An 18,206-nucleotide genomic window follows, 5' to 3' on the forward strand; every position below is an offset into this window, starting at 1 on the left:
TTGGTTTCCACTTAAGCTGGGAAGAGATACAAATATTTGGTCATGTCAATGCCAAAGCAGAGAAAGCACATCTTAAGGTAGAAGCAATAGCGTAAATGTTCCAGAAAGAAATAGAGATAACAAGATCCTATAGCCCCAGAATGTATCAATATTGGATCTGAATGGTCCCCCTCTTTCTGGCTCTGGTTCCTCATGACACCTGGCTGTACTTCCTGTCCTGTGTGCTATGGGATACCTCTAATTTCTGATTCTGACCCCCATTTTTCTTGAGCTCCGCAGTGGATTTTTGTTTTTTGTAACTAAATGAATCCTAATTAAGAGGCTTGCGCATGGTTTTTATGGTATTTTTGTTTGAGTGTGGAAATGGAACTTTAGGTGTCCAGCTAATTGTTATGAAAATTCTTAGTTAGATTAGAACAAAATCTTGTCATCATCAAGTAGGGTTTTTTTTAAAAAAAAAAATACATGTATTAATTAATTAATTTATTTATTTTTCGCTGCGTTGGGTCTTCGTTGCTGCGCGTGGGCTTTCTTTAGTTGTGGCGAGCAGGGGCTACTGTTCGCTGTAGTGCACAGGCTTCTTGTTCCCGTGGCTTCTCTTGTTGCGGAGCACAGGCTCCAGGCACGCAGGCTTCAGTAGTTGTGGCTCGTGGGCTCTAGAGTGCAGGCTCAGTAGTTGTGATGCGTGGGCCCAACTGCTCTGCTGCATGTGGGATCCTCCCAGACCAGGGCTCGAACCCGTGTCCCCTGCATTGTCAGGCAGATTCTTAACTGCTGCGCCACCAGGGAAGCCCCTTGATAGGGTTTTGACCATTAGAAACCTCTGGGTTAAAGCCTTCCCTGAGAAGTTGTATCTGTGCTTGAGATGATTGAGATTCCACTGTGAAAAACTGATCCTGAATAAGCTAGAAAGTTGCCTGGCTTTTTAACTTTGATATTTTAAAATGAGCATTATGTAATATTTTATATTTATAAAACAGTATATTTGGAGCACAATAAACATCCATGAACCTACCATCCAATTTAAGAACTATAAACTACTCATGTGTACCTTCCCTATATCTCATCTCCTGTGTTTCCATTTCGATAGTAGCCATTATCCTGAAGGAATGGATGTACGGGATGCATTTTCCACTCATCCTTCCTTTGCTTTGCTTTTCTCCTGTAAAATAATTTTGCCACATGTGTATATATCTCTAAACAAGATATATTTTAGTTTTTGAGCATTATAAAAATGGCTTTATACCATATGTCAGTGCTTCCCAACTTCTTCACGTCTTGGCATACACTGAACTTGAAAATATTGTACAGTGCCTTGGGATAAATGCTATTCATGTCCCACTGAAAGACTCTGGCCACTTCAGCTACTATTCACCCCCAGAACTAAGGGGATCAATATGTTAAGACCTTTGTAACCTAGTCACTGAGGTACATAAGTTGGAAAGCACTGCTGTATACAGTCTTCAGCATATGCTCTTTCCACTTGATTCTTTGTTTCTAAGATTTATCCCTGTAGATACTTATGACTGTAGGCCATCCCTTTTTAACACTCTATAATATTTTTCTGTGAACATATAAGCATTTCCATTTTATTCTGGTTAGACCCCTTCTTTGCTTTTTATTTACCCTAGGGATCATACCAACCTACTATGACTCAGAGAAACCTGCTGAATTTGATTTCATGTTTTCCCAGGATTCAAAATGTTGCTTTTAAATTTTGGTTTTAAAAATCTGTCTAGTTTTATATTGGGTTTTGGAGTCTATGACAACAAGAGATAGAATCAATTTGAGAATTATTTAATTATATTATTAAGGCACAATAGCAATGTGTGCCAGTGAATCCACCTTCAGATCACTGGAAATTTAGTTTAGACAAGCAAACGAAGGAGTACTGAATTATGAGTATTTCATAATGGCACCACTGTTTTTGATATTTAATATGTATTGGGATCTGAAATGAACTGTATGATTTAGTTAGGCAATGGCAAATATATTTCACTTCATGTTCCAAGTCCATCTTTTTGGTAGTGTTTCCCTGGAGTAGTACTGGGAAAGTGTTTAGTCTATGTCAGAGCTCTTGGTTCAGAATTCAGTGATCAGTTATTGATGTCTGCCCTGAGTATGCAAAGTGGGAATAAGGACATACCTGCTACACATTTTCCTTCCCTAATCTAGTGTGTCCATCTGCCTCTGTTTCTATGATTATCTTGAAACCATCTTGATCATCTGATTAATATTTAATTTGTAGCTTACCCCTTCTGGAAAACAAAATTCATAATTAAAAAGTCAAAGAGCATCATATAGTTGTGCTCTTTTCTCTGGTCGTTTATTATGGTCTCTAATTACCTTCTCCACAGGATGCTTTTCTCACAAGTATCCAAAATACTCCAGTCCTTCAGTAAAGCATATTTTACTATCATCATTGAGCCCTAAATGGAAAATAGATAAAGCGCCCTTTAATATCCTTGGTCTTAGTGTTTTGAATTCAGCTTTACATAGATCTTATCCACTGTATTTTAAAACACTTAGAGTAACAAAGCTTCCTTAGACTTTCCAGAGGCTATTAAATGTTATTTTTAAGGTAACATCTTTTCTTGTCCTTCATTTATGAATATTTGGTCAGGAAATGGTCATAAAAAGCTTCAAATCCCAATTGAATAATGCGTTCTCCAAAGTAGCTGCCAAGTGTAAATACCACTGATATACATTCATGCATATGATAGTATATAAATAACCAGGAAAGCATAGCAAAGGTCAATCAATTATGTATAGGTCAGAATGCTTTCTATCTGGATTGAGTCATTTTAGCAAATGACATCATGTGTCCTTTGTAGTCTATTGTGAAATGTGGCTTGAGTCATTATAGATTGGCTTCTTCTCTGGGTTACCAGGATGGCAGTGGTAAGGCTCAATAAATAAATGTATTGGACTCTGCAGGAGCAAATATGCATAATTAGGGTGTAGTGATGAAGGCTTCTTACTGTGTAGAGAAACTTGGGCCCCATCTGCCAATTCCTAGTTTCTTATCCTTCTTGGTTGATTTTTTTTTTTAAAGAACTTGAAGACAAAAGAGTTGGAAACGATCCAGATGCTCTTTTTATTCCTGCGATGGATATCCTTTCATGAAATTGCCAGCAGGGAATCAATAGTAATAAATCTGGCACCCTTCTAATCTCTTCTAACTTCACCATTGCTCTTCTGGAATGGGGCTACTAGGACCCTTTAAATTTGGTTTATAATTTCTGCTTGATCTGATGCGGAATGGTCACACCAGATTGCCAGACTCTAGAGTGACTGGCGGGATGTGATGTTGTGTGAGGTGGCAAGGGATGTTGTCATTTTCCAGTTGGCACAATAGGAGCTGAATTTAGCTTATAGACCAAGTGGTGAAAGAAGCTGCCAAGTCCAGTCATTTCTGATTAGTCAGGGCTTGAAGAGGTAAATGTTACTTGACAAGAATTTAATGTGTGATTTTCCCCTTCCTTCAGTATATTTTGGAAGTGTTAAAAAGTTGTTGACTTTTTTTTAAAGTAGGATGACTTAGAATGAAGAAAGAGTCAAAATTGCTGCCATGTTTTATAGGCGTTTATAGTTGGAGACTAAGTTTGGTTCTGAGAGCTTGGAAGGAAGAAGACTTGGGCATCCTTAGCAAAGATGAAAGAAACTGGTTCTTGCTTAAAGGGAGGTTATAGTCTAGTGGGAAGATGGACATGCAAACAGATTGCCACAGTGTAAAATGATAGCTGCTCTAGTAAGAGATATGTGTAAATCTAAGCAGTATTGATATTTCTGTCACTTACTGATATTATTTTATCCCTTGTTTATTTGGGCCATAAATGGCTGAGATACATGCCTATATTTATTCCTATTATCAAGGTATATTGAGAGTGAATTTTCCAGCTTTCAAGATGACTAGCTTGTATTTTGAAATTGAGAGGAAGTGTGGCTTCCCTGCTCTTGGAATGGTACTTACAATTCTTCACACGACCCAAAGCCTTAACTTCATTTCAGTAAAACTCCGTAGATTCCTAGGGGCTATTCTTTGATTATATCTACATGGACAATAAAACAAATGGTTAAAAGATGAATAAACAGATCAAGTTGCAACTGTTTTTGGTGGTATCTAATAGTTGATTGCAAGGATTTGTCTTCTTTCCCCCACTGTTTGTTGGCTGAGAGGACAGTCTGGTTATGGATCGATCAGCTGATTCAGTCTGGTATAGACAACAGAAGAAGGAGCCCCATCTGCCCTCCTTTTAATCAGGACAAAAAAAGTGCCAGCAAGCAGACTTCTGTTTATATCTCATTTTATAGAATCACCCCTAGCTTTAAGTGGGTGCTGGAGTAAGGGGGCTGTGAACAGAAAATGAGTTAGCCAATCAATTGCCAAACTCAATCTTATCCAAATAAAGCCATTGTCAATAAATCTGATAATACTATACCCTATTGTTTTTTCAATGTGTTTTTCCCCTTTAATAATACCATGAATATTTTTTCATTTTATTAAATATTCTGCTACATAACTTTCAATGTCTACGTAATATTCCACTTGATGACTATACCATAGTTAATTTGAACAGTCTTCTTTTGTTTGAAATGTAGGATTTTCAAGTTTTACTTTTATAAAATAAATAATGTGGTGATGAACATCCTCATAGCTATTCTTTTTCAGAACTGTTTTGACCATTTTTCTTTCATTTTGATTCTCTTTTTTTTTTCAGATCCTCAAGTAACAATGATATTGATCCCCCCACCTTTTTTCAAATCTTCAAATAACAATGATATAAGTAAATAACCAGATCTTTAAGTAATCTCTTTAAACAGTCTGGGGAGAAGAATTCTTCAATAAATCAGATAAGCTAGATTATATCTACCAGATGCCAAATATCCTATTGATTTTACGAAATCAGAGAAGCAGCTAGTAAATTCAGAGACAGGATAGGGAGGAGGGAAGTGATCTATTTTTTGATGGAATCAATTTAATCAGTTCAGTTAAAATGACTTTTGCAGCTCTGGTTAAGGGGATCTGGCAGTTTGCAGATATGTTAACATTTAGAATCCCTCCTGCTTGAAAATGTATTTTCATCTGGTATTGTGTTCCTTTTTGTATAAAGATTGTCAAATGGGAGTGTAAAGGTAGTTCATCCCCCAGCTCATTTGTCAGAATGTATAGTAGGCATGTTGAGATGGAAAGCCTGGCATCCACGCCAGCTAGAAGCAGAAGCTACAGAGAAGTCTGGCTTCCAAGGGAGTAGTAGGGGAAGTGCTGACACTAGCCCCTCTCCTGCCGTTATTGCTGTGGTCTTTGGGAGAGGATTAATGGTACCTTCCCTTGTTTGAGTACTAACAGTGGATTAGCAAAGCTGAGCATAGGGCAGAGAGTTCTGGTACTTGCTGAGTACATTACCTCTTATAACAGGGTTTTAAATGTCAATGCTTTTTACAATGTATATGAGGAATTCTAACTGAGAAGCTGGCTCGTATGCTTAGACTACATCCAACTATATGCTTCTATTTTTGATGTTGCAAAATATGGTTAATTTTTATGGTGAATATTTTATGGCCTGCTTTTTGTTATGTGCCAGACAAATTGAGGGCAATGGAAACTGATGGGTGGTGAAGATAAAAGAGCAGTGTTGACCTTTTTGGTAAATCATTCATCACACTGCTTCATCTGTAAGTGGTTTTCTAGCTGTAGCTCATATTTGCTAATCACTACATTTGACTCTCAGTTTTACAGGGATTGATTGTCTTGCTGTGGTTTGCCTTTTCTTGTCTTCCTTTCTTTCCTTTTTTTTTTTTTTTAATTTTGGTTATTGTTATTATAACTATTTTATTGCCTAGTAGTTCCTCCACCAGAGGGAGCTTGTGGACAGAGAGGCAATGGGAATTAATAATTCAGTTTCTTTGTGCTGCTCTTCATTGTGACTTGCAAGTTTTCTTCTCAGTAGCTGAGATGGACTTTAAGCATTCCATTCACCTACTCTCCTTTGAATCTTATTGGTCCCAGTAAAATTAAGTTGCAAGATGACTGTCTTTGGCAGTGGCCAGAGAATAGAATAGTTAACTGGGGTGCCTAGCGCCAGGATGCTTTTTGGCTTCCGTGTTGATCAAAGTCCCATCAGGGGAAACCAAAAGGGAAAAGCAAGAATAGCTTCTTAGTTTAATGGATCAAATCCTGGGAACTATGGAATTCATTACAGTGGAAGCTTAAATCTGTATCCTGGACCCAAAGTGATCCAAGGCTAATAAGCATCTGATAGAATACATCTCGCCAACATTGTGGACATCTATTGCTCTTTGTTTTTTGATCCTTTTGCCTGACTCTGGCCCATCCTTAGAGTTCAGAAGCATGGTTAATGTATAAGGCCCTCAGCCTACAAGATACAGAGTGGACATGTACTGGCATCTGGTGAGGACACTTAAGGGAAAGACTCTGCCTTAGGACCAAGAGAAATTAACCTTTGTCCACTAAGGAATCTGACCAGTTATAGTGCTATGCTGATTAGCCCTGCAGAGGTTGTTTCTTAATTATGTATTTTAGGGTTTATTAAAATAGGGACTGTGTCCCCTCTCTGGGGACAGAGAATATTTTGATATTTTGATTGCAATTAAGTGGAAATTGAGAACACTAACAGACAGAAACTAATCAGAAGTGTTTTACTGTTCCTTTATTCCCAATCAAATGCACTGTCAAGCAATATCTAGATATTACTTGCACTCTGCCTGTCCCCTGCCTGAACCTGGGATTCTTCCACCGAGTGAGTGGTCCTGGGTCCCACGCTGGCGTTGCTCATTTGGTTGATGAAGATATATTGACAGAGTTGTTGTTGGTAGGTTTGCAGCCAAGCCTCTAAGGGTATGGCCATGAGGCCATTCTGGAAGCGTGTGTGTGTGTGTGTGTGTGTGTGTGTGTGTGTGTGTGTGTGTGTGTGTGTGTTAGGGTGGCCATGGTGGTGTATGACCCTTTTTTATTATTTTGTGAAGGCACAAATCATAGGCTTATGGCTGAGGCCAATCAGAATACTTCTGCCTCATTTTGGATAACAAAGAACATGTTCTTATATTCTTTTATAGAAAAGAAAGAAACATGGTGTCTAAACAACAGCATCTTTTAATGGGGAATTTTCGGAAGTAACTTTTTTTTTCCGTTTGTTAGAGATAGAAAGCCAGTCTTTGGGGAAGGGACACTTAGGTCCCAGAAAAATAGGCAATAGCCACAGTCTATTAATAACAGGGGCTTCTCAGGAGAAGGAATAATTCTTACATGGCGGTGACATTTGAGACTTTGAAGGAGATTTTCTCAAGTGTCTTCCATAGCAATATGGTACAGAAGTTAGTTTCAGGAGGAGGCAGAATGACTTAAGATGAATTTTTGGAATCCTGCTTATTGAAAATGCTGATGCTGTTGAGTGTTACTTCTCTCATCTTCCTTCTCCAGAAACACCAGCTTACCTAGACTCACACCTACCTTTGCCCCCTTTCTCAAGACTTGAACATTAAGAAGAATTTCCTGTGTCTTCAGATTCAAATTCATTTCTAAATGCTCCCTTCACCTTTTACTCTTCTCCACCGTAGAATACGGTAGTCACTAGCTACATGTGGCTATTTATGTTCAAATTAATTTAAATTAAACAAAGTGAAGAATTCAGTTCCTCAGTCACAATGGCCTCATATCAAGGGCTTGATAGGCACATGTGGCTATTGGTTATCTTACTGGACAGTGTCACTATACAACATTTCCATCATCACAGGAAGTTCTGCTGGACAGTGCTGCTCTGATACTCTTGGCTACCCACTAAGGATATTGCTTCTCTGTCACCCTCTCAGGTGGTGGGTGTTTTTTTTTTCAGTGTCTGGAGTGGAGTTGGTGTCTTCTTTTCATCCTCATTGTCACTTCTAGACAGCTTCTTTTTTCTTCATCCACAGAAGTACTTTTAAAGCATGTGGGATCAGCCTATCCTACTGCCTACTGCTCCTCTGTATTTATTGATGATTTTATTCCCTAGCTCACTGTCTTTGTGCCCATCACTCTCCTGCCATCATTCTAGGTAAGAATGTCGACATAGATTACTCATATCTGGCCTCTCAGTTCCTTGAAATTCTCACTTGCAAATGTCACTTTCTCTACCTCATGGTCAGTGGCCAGTGGCTCTCAATCTAGGAAGTACTTCTCTCCTTGGGAGCATTTGTAAATGTGAGCAGTCCTACTGGCCTTTAGAGGGCAGGAGCTAAGGATGCTAAATGTCATTCAGTGCATGAGACAGTCTAGGCAATGAAGAATTATTTCACCCCAAATGCCATAGTGCTCTTGTTAGGAAACACTGTGCTAACCTTCTAAAAACAATGTACATACCTTAATTAAAAACACTTTATTGCTAAAAAATGCTAACCATCATCTGAGCCTTCAGTGAGTTGTAATCTTCTTGCTGATGGAGGGGTCTTGCCTCCATCTTGATGGCTGCTGACTGATCAGGGTGGTGGTTGCTGGAGGTTGGGGCGGCAGTGGTGGTTTCTTAAAATAAGTCAACAATGAAGTTTGCCACATCGATTCCCTCTTCCTTTCATGAACAATTTCTCTGTACTATGCAGTGCTGTTTGATAGCATTTTATTTCCAAGCTGGGCTCAATCCTCTCAAACCCTGCCACTGCTTTATCAACCAAGTTTTGTAATATTCTAAATCCTTTCTTGTCATTTCAACAGTCTTTACAGCATCTTTACCAGGAGATCTTTTCCATTTCCAGAAACCATTTTCTTTGCTCATACATAAAGAAGCAACTCCTCATTTGTTAAAGTTTTAGCATGAGGTTGCAACGATTCAGTCACATCCTCAGGCTCCACTTCTAATTCTAGTTCTCTTGCTATTTCTACCACATCTGCAGTTAGTTGCTCCACTGAAGTCTTGATCCCTTTGAAGTCGTCCATGAGGGTTGGAATCAATTTCTTTCAAACTCCTGTTAATGTTGATATTTTGACCTCTTCCCATGAATCACAAATCTTCTTACTGGCATCTAGAATGGTGAATCCTTTCCAAAAGGTTTCCAGTTTACTTTGCCTAGATCCGTCAGAAGAACCACTATCTGCGGCAACTGTAGTCTTAACAAAAACATATTTCTTAAATAATGAGTTGAAAGTCAAAATGACTCCTTGATCCATGGGCTGCAGAATGGATGTTGTGTTAGCAGGCATGAAAACAACACTAATCTCATTGTACATCTCCATCAGAGCTCTTGGGTGACCAGGTGTATTGTCAATGAGCAGTAATATTTTGAAAGGAATCTCTTTTTTGTGCAGTAGGTCTCAACAGCGGGCTTCAAATATTTAGTAAACCATGTTGTAAACCGGTGTGCTGTCATCCAGGCTTTGTTGTTCCATTTATAGAGCACAGGCAGAGTAGATCCAGCATAATTTTTAAGGGCCCTAGGATTTTTGGAATGGTAAATGAGCATTGGCTTCAATTTGAAGTCAGTGACTGCATTAGCCCCAGCAAGAGAGTCAGCCTGTCTTTTTTTTTTTTTTTAAGATTTATTTATTATTTATTTTATTTATTTTTGGCTGCGTCAGGTCTTAGTTGAGGCATGCGGGCTCTTCATTGTGGTGCGCGGGCTTTTCTCTAGTTGTGGCGTGCAGGTTTTTCTCTCTCTAGGTGTGGCATGCAGGCTTCTCTCTAGTGGTGGCGTGTGGGTTTTCTCTCTCTAGTTGTGGCACACAGGCTCCAGGGCACGTGGGCTCTGTAGTTGTGGTGCACGGGCTCCAGAGCACGTGGGCTCTGTAGTTTGCAGCACACGGGCTCTAGTTGATACGCGTGAGCTCAGTAGTTGCAGCACGTGGGCTTAGTTGCCCCACAGCATGTGGGATCTTAGTTCCCTGACCAGAGATTGAACCCCCGTCCCCTGCATTGTAAGGTGGATTCTTTACCAGTATACCACCAGGGAAGTCTTCAGCCTATCTTTTGAAGCTTTGAAGCCAGGCACTGACTTTTCCTCTCTAGCTATGAAAGTCTTAGGTGGCATCTTCTTTCAATATAAGGCTATTTCATCTGCATTGAAAATCTGGTTTTTAGTGTACCCACCTTCATGAATTATCCTAGCTAGATCTTCTGTATAACTTGCTGCAGCTTCTATATCAGCACTTGCTGCTTCACCTTGTACTTTTATATATGGAGAAGGCTTCTTTCCTTAGACCTCATGAACCTCTGCTAGCTTCAAACTTTTCTTCTGCAGCTTCCTCACCTCTCTCAGCCTTCATAGAATTGAGAGTTAAGGCCTTGATCTGGATTAGGCTTTGGCTTAAGGGAATGTTTTGGCTGGTTTGATCTTCTATCCAGACCGCTAAAACTTACTCCATATCAGCAGTAGGGGTACTTTGCTTTTTTAGCATTTATGTGTTCATGAAGTAGCACATTTAATTTCCTTCAAGAACTTTTCCTTTGCATTCACAACTTGGCTAACTGTTTGGTGCAAGAGGCCTAGCTTTTGGCCTCTCTCAGCTTTCGACATGCCTTCCTCAATAAGCTTAATAATTTCGGGCTTTTGCTTTAAAGTGAGAGATGTGCGACTCTTCCTTTCAGTTAGACCCTTAGAGGTCATTGTAGGGTTATTAGTTGGCCTAATTTCAACATTGTTGTGTCTCAGGGGAATAGGGATGCCCGAGGAGAGGGAGAGGGACAGGGGAACTGCTGGTCAGTGGAGCAATCGGAACACACATTTGTTGATTAAGTACACTGTCTTATATGGGTGCAGTTTGTGGTGCCCCAAAACAATTACAATAGTAACATCAGAGATCACTGATCACAGTGATAATAGTGAAAAAGTTGAAGATGTTATGAGAATTACCAAAATGTGACACAGAGACATGAAGTGAGCAAATGCTATTGGAAAAATGGCACCAATAGACTTGCTTGTTGCAGGATTGCCACAAACCTTCAATTTATAAAAAGCACAGTATCTTCTAAGCACAATAAAGCAAAGTGCAATAAAATGAGGCATGCCTGTATTCATTTCTCCTCTCATGCCCTCACTTCCCTCCTTACCCAGCTTAGGTGCTGTGGTCAGTCTCTCCTTTGCTTGTCTCTCTGTGTCCTGTTTACTGGCATGACTCTGACCCTATGTCCACTTTGGACCTGAGTGCAGTTGAATGGAGAAGAACACAAAACTATGCTGAACGGCATTACTTTGAGTTTATGTCCACAAATTTCAAGTATATCCTCTGCTCTATTTAGCAATCTTTCATCATTTGCTTAATACTTCTACTCTATGAGGCAACGGTTTTACACCTTCACCTGTACCTCAGACCTCCAACTCCCATCCCCGATTCTCCCCTCAGCTGATTCCTTCACTTCGTTTTTCATTGGTGAAATAGAAACAATGAGAGTAAATGACCTCATCTCCTCCAGCAAATCTGCACTGATTCTGTTTCTGCACCCGCTGTCTAGGTCCAGCTTCTGGTACTCTACATGAACTATATGGAACCCTGTAGTAGCTCCCTATCGTCCTCAGAATAAATCCAATCTCTTTGCCATAGCCTCAAGGCCCTTCAAGATTGGGCTCATGCTTGTCTTTCTCACCATGTCTACTATTACTCTCTTTTTTTGTCCCCGAGTTCTGGTCACACTGGTTTTCTTGCTGTGCTTCATGTATGTCAAGCTTATTCTCACCTCACCATCTTTGTGTTTGCTGTTGCTTCTGTCTGGAAGTCTTTTCCCCTAGATATTTCTATGCCTTGCTTCTTCTTCGTTACACTCAGGCTTCTGCTCAAGTGTCATCTCCTCAGAGAGTCCTTCCTTGACCACTCTGCCCACAATAGTTGTCCTTCTCCCCCATCATTCTCTAACTCCTTACCCTGCTTAATTTTTTTCCACAGGACTTATCACTACCTGACATAATATTATAAATTTGTGTTAATTTGTTTATTATCTGAATATAACTTTATGAGGGTAGGGATTTTGCCTGTCTTTTTTGCTTCTGTATCTTCAGGGCCTAGAACAGTATTTAGCACTCAATATCTATTGATTAAGTATTTAACACATTTTTGATAAATGAATATTGAATAAAGTATAGTGACTATTGTGGCAAAGGCTCTTTTTATTTGTCACGCAGTTACTATTCTGAGGCATAGGACGACTCAGTTCTCTCACCACTTTTCTCTATTTGAAAGATTGGGAAACCTTTTGTGCAGTGTCCCATAATATCATTGGGCTTTTGTTTGATATAAACACATCACTTACATATTAATTCTGCCTTTGTTGTTTTCTCATTAGCCCATAACAATTAAAAGAGACTATTACTCTGCCACACTATGGGTTTTTATGATGTCATATCAAAGTCGCCATTAATTAAATAAGTTAATAAATTAAAGCCTTATTCGATGACAATATCTTTCAATTGTGAATCATCTCCACTAAAGAGCACAATGGCAGACGTGGGACAATTTTAGCATTAGGACATGCCAACCTAACAGCCAGATGTGCTTATTGACACAATGAAAGTTAAAAACTGTCACTTTAGGTGATTGTTTGGTGCCAGCGACACTGCAAACAGGACAGTCGATGGGGTAAAAAAAGACAAACTCAGGCACTGCTATTGGAAGGCACAGCTCAATTATCAGATTGTCATTTAGATTCTTTAGAATGTTAATTGGATAAAATCACAAATGAAAAAATAAAATGTTTGGAGCTATAAGACTGTGTCTTCGGGTTTCGGTTCAAGAGAGATTGACATGCAGGGTAACATTCAAACTTCTTAATTTATAATGCAAGGTCCTCATTTAACTGGAATGTGAATTGGAGTGGAAGATAGTAAGACGAAGGCAGGGAGACCAAGGATGCTACGTAATTATCTAAGGAAGAGATGCTAAGAGATGGGGTTGGGAAGAAGAGATGTTGGAAAGGAGGAGACAAGATGAAAGCTGCGTAATATGGAAGTAAAAAAAAAATGGGGGAGAGTGAAGTACAGCAACATCGGCAGTAGATGAAAAATAGATTCTTTTATATTCATGTTACAGGTAAAGACATAGAATAGTGGATTGGCCACCTTAATTTGGAAATTTTTGTGTGTTACTTGTGTAAGGATTAATTAATTACCTTATAGCTTTAAGAGAGTATGGTTTGCTAATGTGTCTAAGTGACTTATTGAGAATAGCTAAATTATGAGCCTAAGCTAGATATAGTCATGCCTTCTGTGGTGTGTCGACTTGGTACATTTGGATAATCCCTGACTTTTGGTAAAGTGTAAATCAAGCTCATGGTTGAAATAAAGCCAAATACACCAGGAATCACAACAAACATAAAGATGATTCATTCTCTGTGTCAATAGACAAAGATTTTTAAGTTGCATGGGGAAGAAGAAACAGTAACACTCTCTTTACACACTGTTTATAAGGAATACCCCTATTAAGAATAATGGCATGGGAAGATTGAAAGAAGATAGATGGAAATTGATATAATATACCATGCAAATACCTTTCAAAAGAAGGCTGATGACACTGTATTAATATCAGGCAAAATGTACTTTAAAAAATGTTATTACAGATAAAGAAAGTCATTATTTGATAAAAGAACAATTCACCAGAAAGATATATTAATCCTGAACCTGCATTACCTAGTCACATCATTTCAAAAATATATAAAGTAAAAATTGACCGTATCACCACGAGATGTTGAGAACATAGGTAATCATAATTGGGAGGATTTTTTAAAATATTTATTTAATTAATTTATTTGGTTTTGCCGGGTCTCAGTTGCAGCAGGTGGGCTCCTTAGTTGTGTCTCGCGGGCTCCTTCGTTGCGGCTCACTGGCTCCTTAGTTGCGGCTTGCCGGTTCCTTAGTTGCAGCACGTGGGCTCCTTAGTTGTGTCAGGTGGGCTCCTTAGTTGCGGCACGTGGGTTCCTTAGTTGCAGCAGGCGGGCTCCTTAGTTGCAGCAGGTGGGCTCCTTAGTTGTGGCATATGAACTTTTAGTTGCGGTATGCGTGTGGGACCTAGTTCCCTGACCAGGGTTCAAACCTGGCCTGCATTGGGAGAGCAGAGTCTGAACCACTGTGCCACCAGGGAAGTCCCCATAATTGGGAGTTTTAAACATTTTCTCTAAAACACTGAAAAATCAAATAAACTAAAACAATTAGAAAGGATAAAGAAGATTTAAATAACATAACTGATTAGCTTGATTGAATAGACATACATAGAACTCTGAACTCCTGAACTCCACTACCAGAGAATATACACACATTGAAAGCCTTACCACTGATTGCTAAAAATTATATTTCCTCTTATCTCGGAAGAAAAAATATTAGGAGACCAAAACCAAATAGACATCAAAAACTTTATACATTTGGAGACAAGATCATACTTCTAAATCTTGTCAAAGAAAAGTGATGATAGAAATTAGTTGATACTTTATTTTAAATCTTGTGGGTTACAATTAAAGAGGTACATAAAGGAAAATTTATAGATTCAAATGCATATATTTGAAATGAAGGAGGACTGATTATTAGTGAGTTAAGCATTCAACCAAAAAGTTATAAATAAGATAGCAGAGTAAACCAAAATAAAGCAAAGGGAGAAGATAACACAAAGTACTGCAAAAAGAAATGAAATAGAATACAAAGGAATAGCAGAGAAGATCGACAAAGCAAAGGATGATTCCTTGAAAGACTAACTAAATACATCTGGCAAACTTGATCAGCTACAGAGACAAAGACAGAAAGAAGGAAAGAAAGAGTAAGAGTGACAGAGAGAACACAAATAGTATTAGAAATGAAAAAAGGGACCTAATACATGTATAATAGAGAATAAAAGGTCAAAAGAATGCACTATGAGTAACTTCATAGTAATATATTTGAAACATACATTTTAATAAATAGGGGTGCCCAATACATTTATGATACACACATTCTAAGCTCATGTCACAACAGGAGACTGAGAAACATGATTTCTAACTGAGTTTGAATAAATGAATGGAAGAGAAAATCATTCAATCATATGAAACGTATTTATGGACATCTGGTATGTACTGGGAATTGTGCTGGTGCTACCTTATATTTTCATGAGGGGGATGGACATTAAACAAATCATTACAAAAGCAGATATTTACAGTTGAGGTAAGTGCAGTATAGGAAGGGTCAGAGCATTTAACAGGGAACTTAATCTTATTTGGACAAAGGGCAGATTAACAAAGGTTTCCTGAAGAAGTGGCATTTAAGCTGGGACTTAAATAATGGGTAGGAGTTACCCAAGCTAGAAGGCGTTACAGGGTCCAAAGACATAGATCATAGAGTGGATGGTTAGAAAGGTGTGAAAATCAGTTTCAGCAGTCGCCTTTGGAATATGGTAAGCATTTATACAAGCCAAATACATTAAATTCACACGTCTAAGTAGAGCACAAACATATTTCCCCTTCTTAATAGCTTTATGTAGATGCTTAAGAATGTAATCTGTAAAGAAAGTATTGAAACAAGGATGGGAAGGAAATAAACCAGCTTCATTCAGAGTAGTGGTTGCTTCTAGAGAAAGGAGAGCAGAGGAGGCTTCTGCATCCATCCCTTGTTAATGGTGATTCCCTTCCTGAAAGGAAGGATAAAGTAAGCCACAATCATGAGTGTGCTAATTTCTTTAAGTGTTGGCCTTATCTGAAATGGAGACCTCAATTATAAAACGTCAGGCAGAAAATCACAGAAGAGAAACTTAGAGATGCTATTCTGAAGGGAGCAGTGGTTTAGACAGTACTACTCAAAATGTGAAGAGGGAGGTCAGACACTGAGAGTAAGGATTTAGGACTGCCTTGTCCAGCACAGTAGCCACTAGCTACATGTGGCTATTGAGTACTTGAAATGTGGCCAGTCTGAATTGGCATACTGTAAGTGTACAATACACATTGGATTTTGAGGACAGTATTAAAAAAGAATGTAAAATATTTCAATAATATTTTTTATTGAAGTATAGGTGATTTACAATATTAGTTTCAAGTGTACAACATAGTAATTCAATATTTTTATAGAGTTTACTTCACTTAAAATTATTATAAAATATTGGCTATATTCCCTGTGCTGTGCAATATATCATTATAGCTTATTTATTTTATACATAGTAGTTTTTACCTCTTAATACACTACCCCTTTTATGCCCCTCCCTGCTCTGGTAACCACTAGTTTGTTCTCTATGTCTGTGAGTCTGTTTCTGTTTTGTCTTATTCATTTGGTTGTTTTACTGGGTTGGCCATAAGTTCATTTAGGTCTCTCCACAAGAGTGTGTGGAAAAATCCGAACGAACTTTTTGGCCAACCCAGTATTTTTTAGATTCCATGTAGAAGTGGTAACATATAGTATTTGTCATCAACAATATTTTTATATTGATTATATTATATGAAATGATAAGATTGTGGATATATTGGGCTACATTAACATATTATTAAAATTAATCTCGCCTGTTTCTTTTTACAGTTTTTAGCATGGCTACTAGAAAGTTTAAAATTACACATGTGGCTGGCATTTTATTTCTGTTGGACAGTGCAAGTTTAGAAACTTTTATAGCAATTTGGCATTGCCACAATATCCAAGTGTATGTCTCATCAGCCCACAACATATTGGAAAGGAATAATACAGTCAACTAGTATTTCATCACAGATAATTAGTGAAGTGCTGCTTGAAACCATTCATATCTTCCAAAGTGTTTAGCCACTATGCTTACTATAGGAAGATACATATATTGTCATTTTCTCAGAGGTCTGTGAAATAGTCCAAGGAGGCAACTTGTTAAATTGATGTGGCCTTCTGAGTATGAAAAAAGGGATTGATAAAGATGTTATCATATAACCCTTCAGATTTGCTTGTATTTGTTTTCAATTACATAACTTGTATATTGGAGTTGGAGAGAATATAATAAAAACTGTGGTAAATAATACATTTTTAAAAGTCCAATTGAAAGACCAGTTTGGCATCAACTAGTTTTTTTTTTTGAGAATTGAAAAAACAGGGAGTGGGGAAGCTCATATCTCAAATTAGTTACATTGCAGCATTGATAATATACTTCTGTAATTGTCTTCCTTAGATTTTGTTCTATAAAATTGACTTATTTTTCATCAGAATGGGCTAGTTAACATTGGACTTGGAATTGGCACAGGTGAGCTTGTGATTTACAGGGCAATTTTTCTCATCAAAACCTGGGCAGAACCATTTATTTTAAAACCAATATTTATTTTACAACGGCAAGATGGTGCAGATTAAAGGAGCATAAAACCATGATAAATAACCGAATCTTCATCCCATAGAAAATCTTTTAAATGGCTCTTTAAAGTAATGGCAGTAAAACTGTCTCATAGAGTTTGTATTTGGATGACTTTCTAGCATATGGTATAGTCATGTAGATTAAAATCTAATTAACGAGGAATTTGTAAATATTCAGACGTGGTCTGTGTGATTCTTTTTCAGTGAAAAGTTAAATGTGTTTTTTCCGTAGCCAAGTTTCTGAGTCTTGCTCATGAGTAAAGGGAATCCAGCCTCAAATTTTTAGCTGTTTGAAATCAAAGGCCGAAGAAATGAAATATCTTTTAGTCTTTTTATTTAATAATCAATGTTTATATTAAATGTTTAAGAACATGTTTATGTTTACTATAGATTATTATACAAGAAAGGAATTTTTATAACATCTTGTTTGATTTGGTTCCCATTTATATCTTAGGTTACAGTAATTTCTATGGTTAAAAATAATAGAGTTAAATTTCTCTAATAGTATCCTTTAACACTATTCTAATGATAAGTGGACTTGTATAGAACCTTTGGACTGATTAAAAAATGATAAAGAGTAGAAAACATTTGAAATGGATGAGATCTGCTTGTAATCATGGTGAATTTTACAAATGGGGAGTCTGTGGCCTGTGGATGTTCCATTGTGGGTGTTCTGTCTCTACCTAACTGAAGACTCCAGGTCAGCAGTTGGCAAACTTTTTTGTAAAGGACCAGAGACTAAATATTGTAGGCTTGTTGGGTCCACATTCCAACTATTCAACTCTGCTGTTATTGGGTGATAGCCGCCATAAGTAATATATAAATGAATGGGTGTGTGCATACTCTTTGACCCAACAATTCTATGTCTAGCAATGTTCCCTAAGGAAATAATCAGAGGCTTTGGCAAAGAAGCATGTACAAGAGTATCTGTCATGATATTACTTTATGACGTGGAAAGCTATTTATGGGCCCTGGTTAATTAAAAGAAA

The 18,206-nt window shown here is 38.0% G+C and overlaps 1 protein-coding gene across 8 annotated transcripts in view; it reads left to right on the forward strand.

Moving 5' to 3' along the window:
- The window catches only part of FHIT (fragile histidine triad diadenosine triphosphatase), a 1,501,152-nt gene that overhangs the window by 290,045 nt on the left and 1,192,901 nt on the right, over window positions 1–18,206 (forward strand). Inside the window, exon 1 of one of the 8 annotated variants that reach the window (XM_068557821.1) lies at window positions 17,089–17,113. The exons of the other annotated variants lie outside the window; for them this stretch is intronic. The gene's annotated coding sequence lies outside the window, so the exon portion shown is untranslated. Of the gene's footprint in view, window positions 1–17,088; window positions 17,114–18,206 lie in introns of those variants that run through there. 8 annotated transcript variants of the gene reach the window in all.

The sequence above is a fragment of the Eschrichtius robustus genome, chromosome 12 (genome assembly GCF_028021215.1).
Source record: "Eschrichtius robustus isolate mEscRob2 chromosome 12, mEscRob2.pri, whole genome shotgun sequence".
Taxonomy (NCBI): Eukaryota; Metazoa; Chordata; class Mammalia; order Artiodactyla; family Eschrichtiidae; genus Eschrichtius; species Eschrichtius robustus.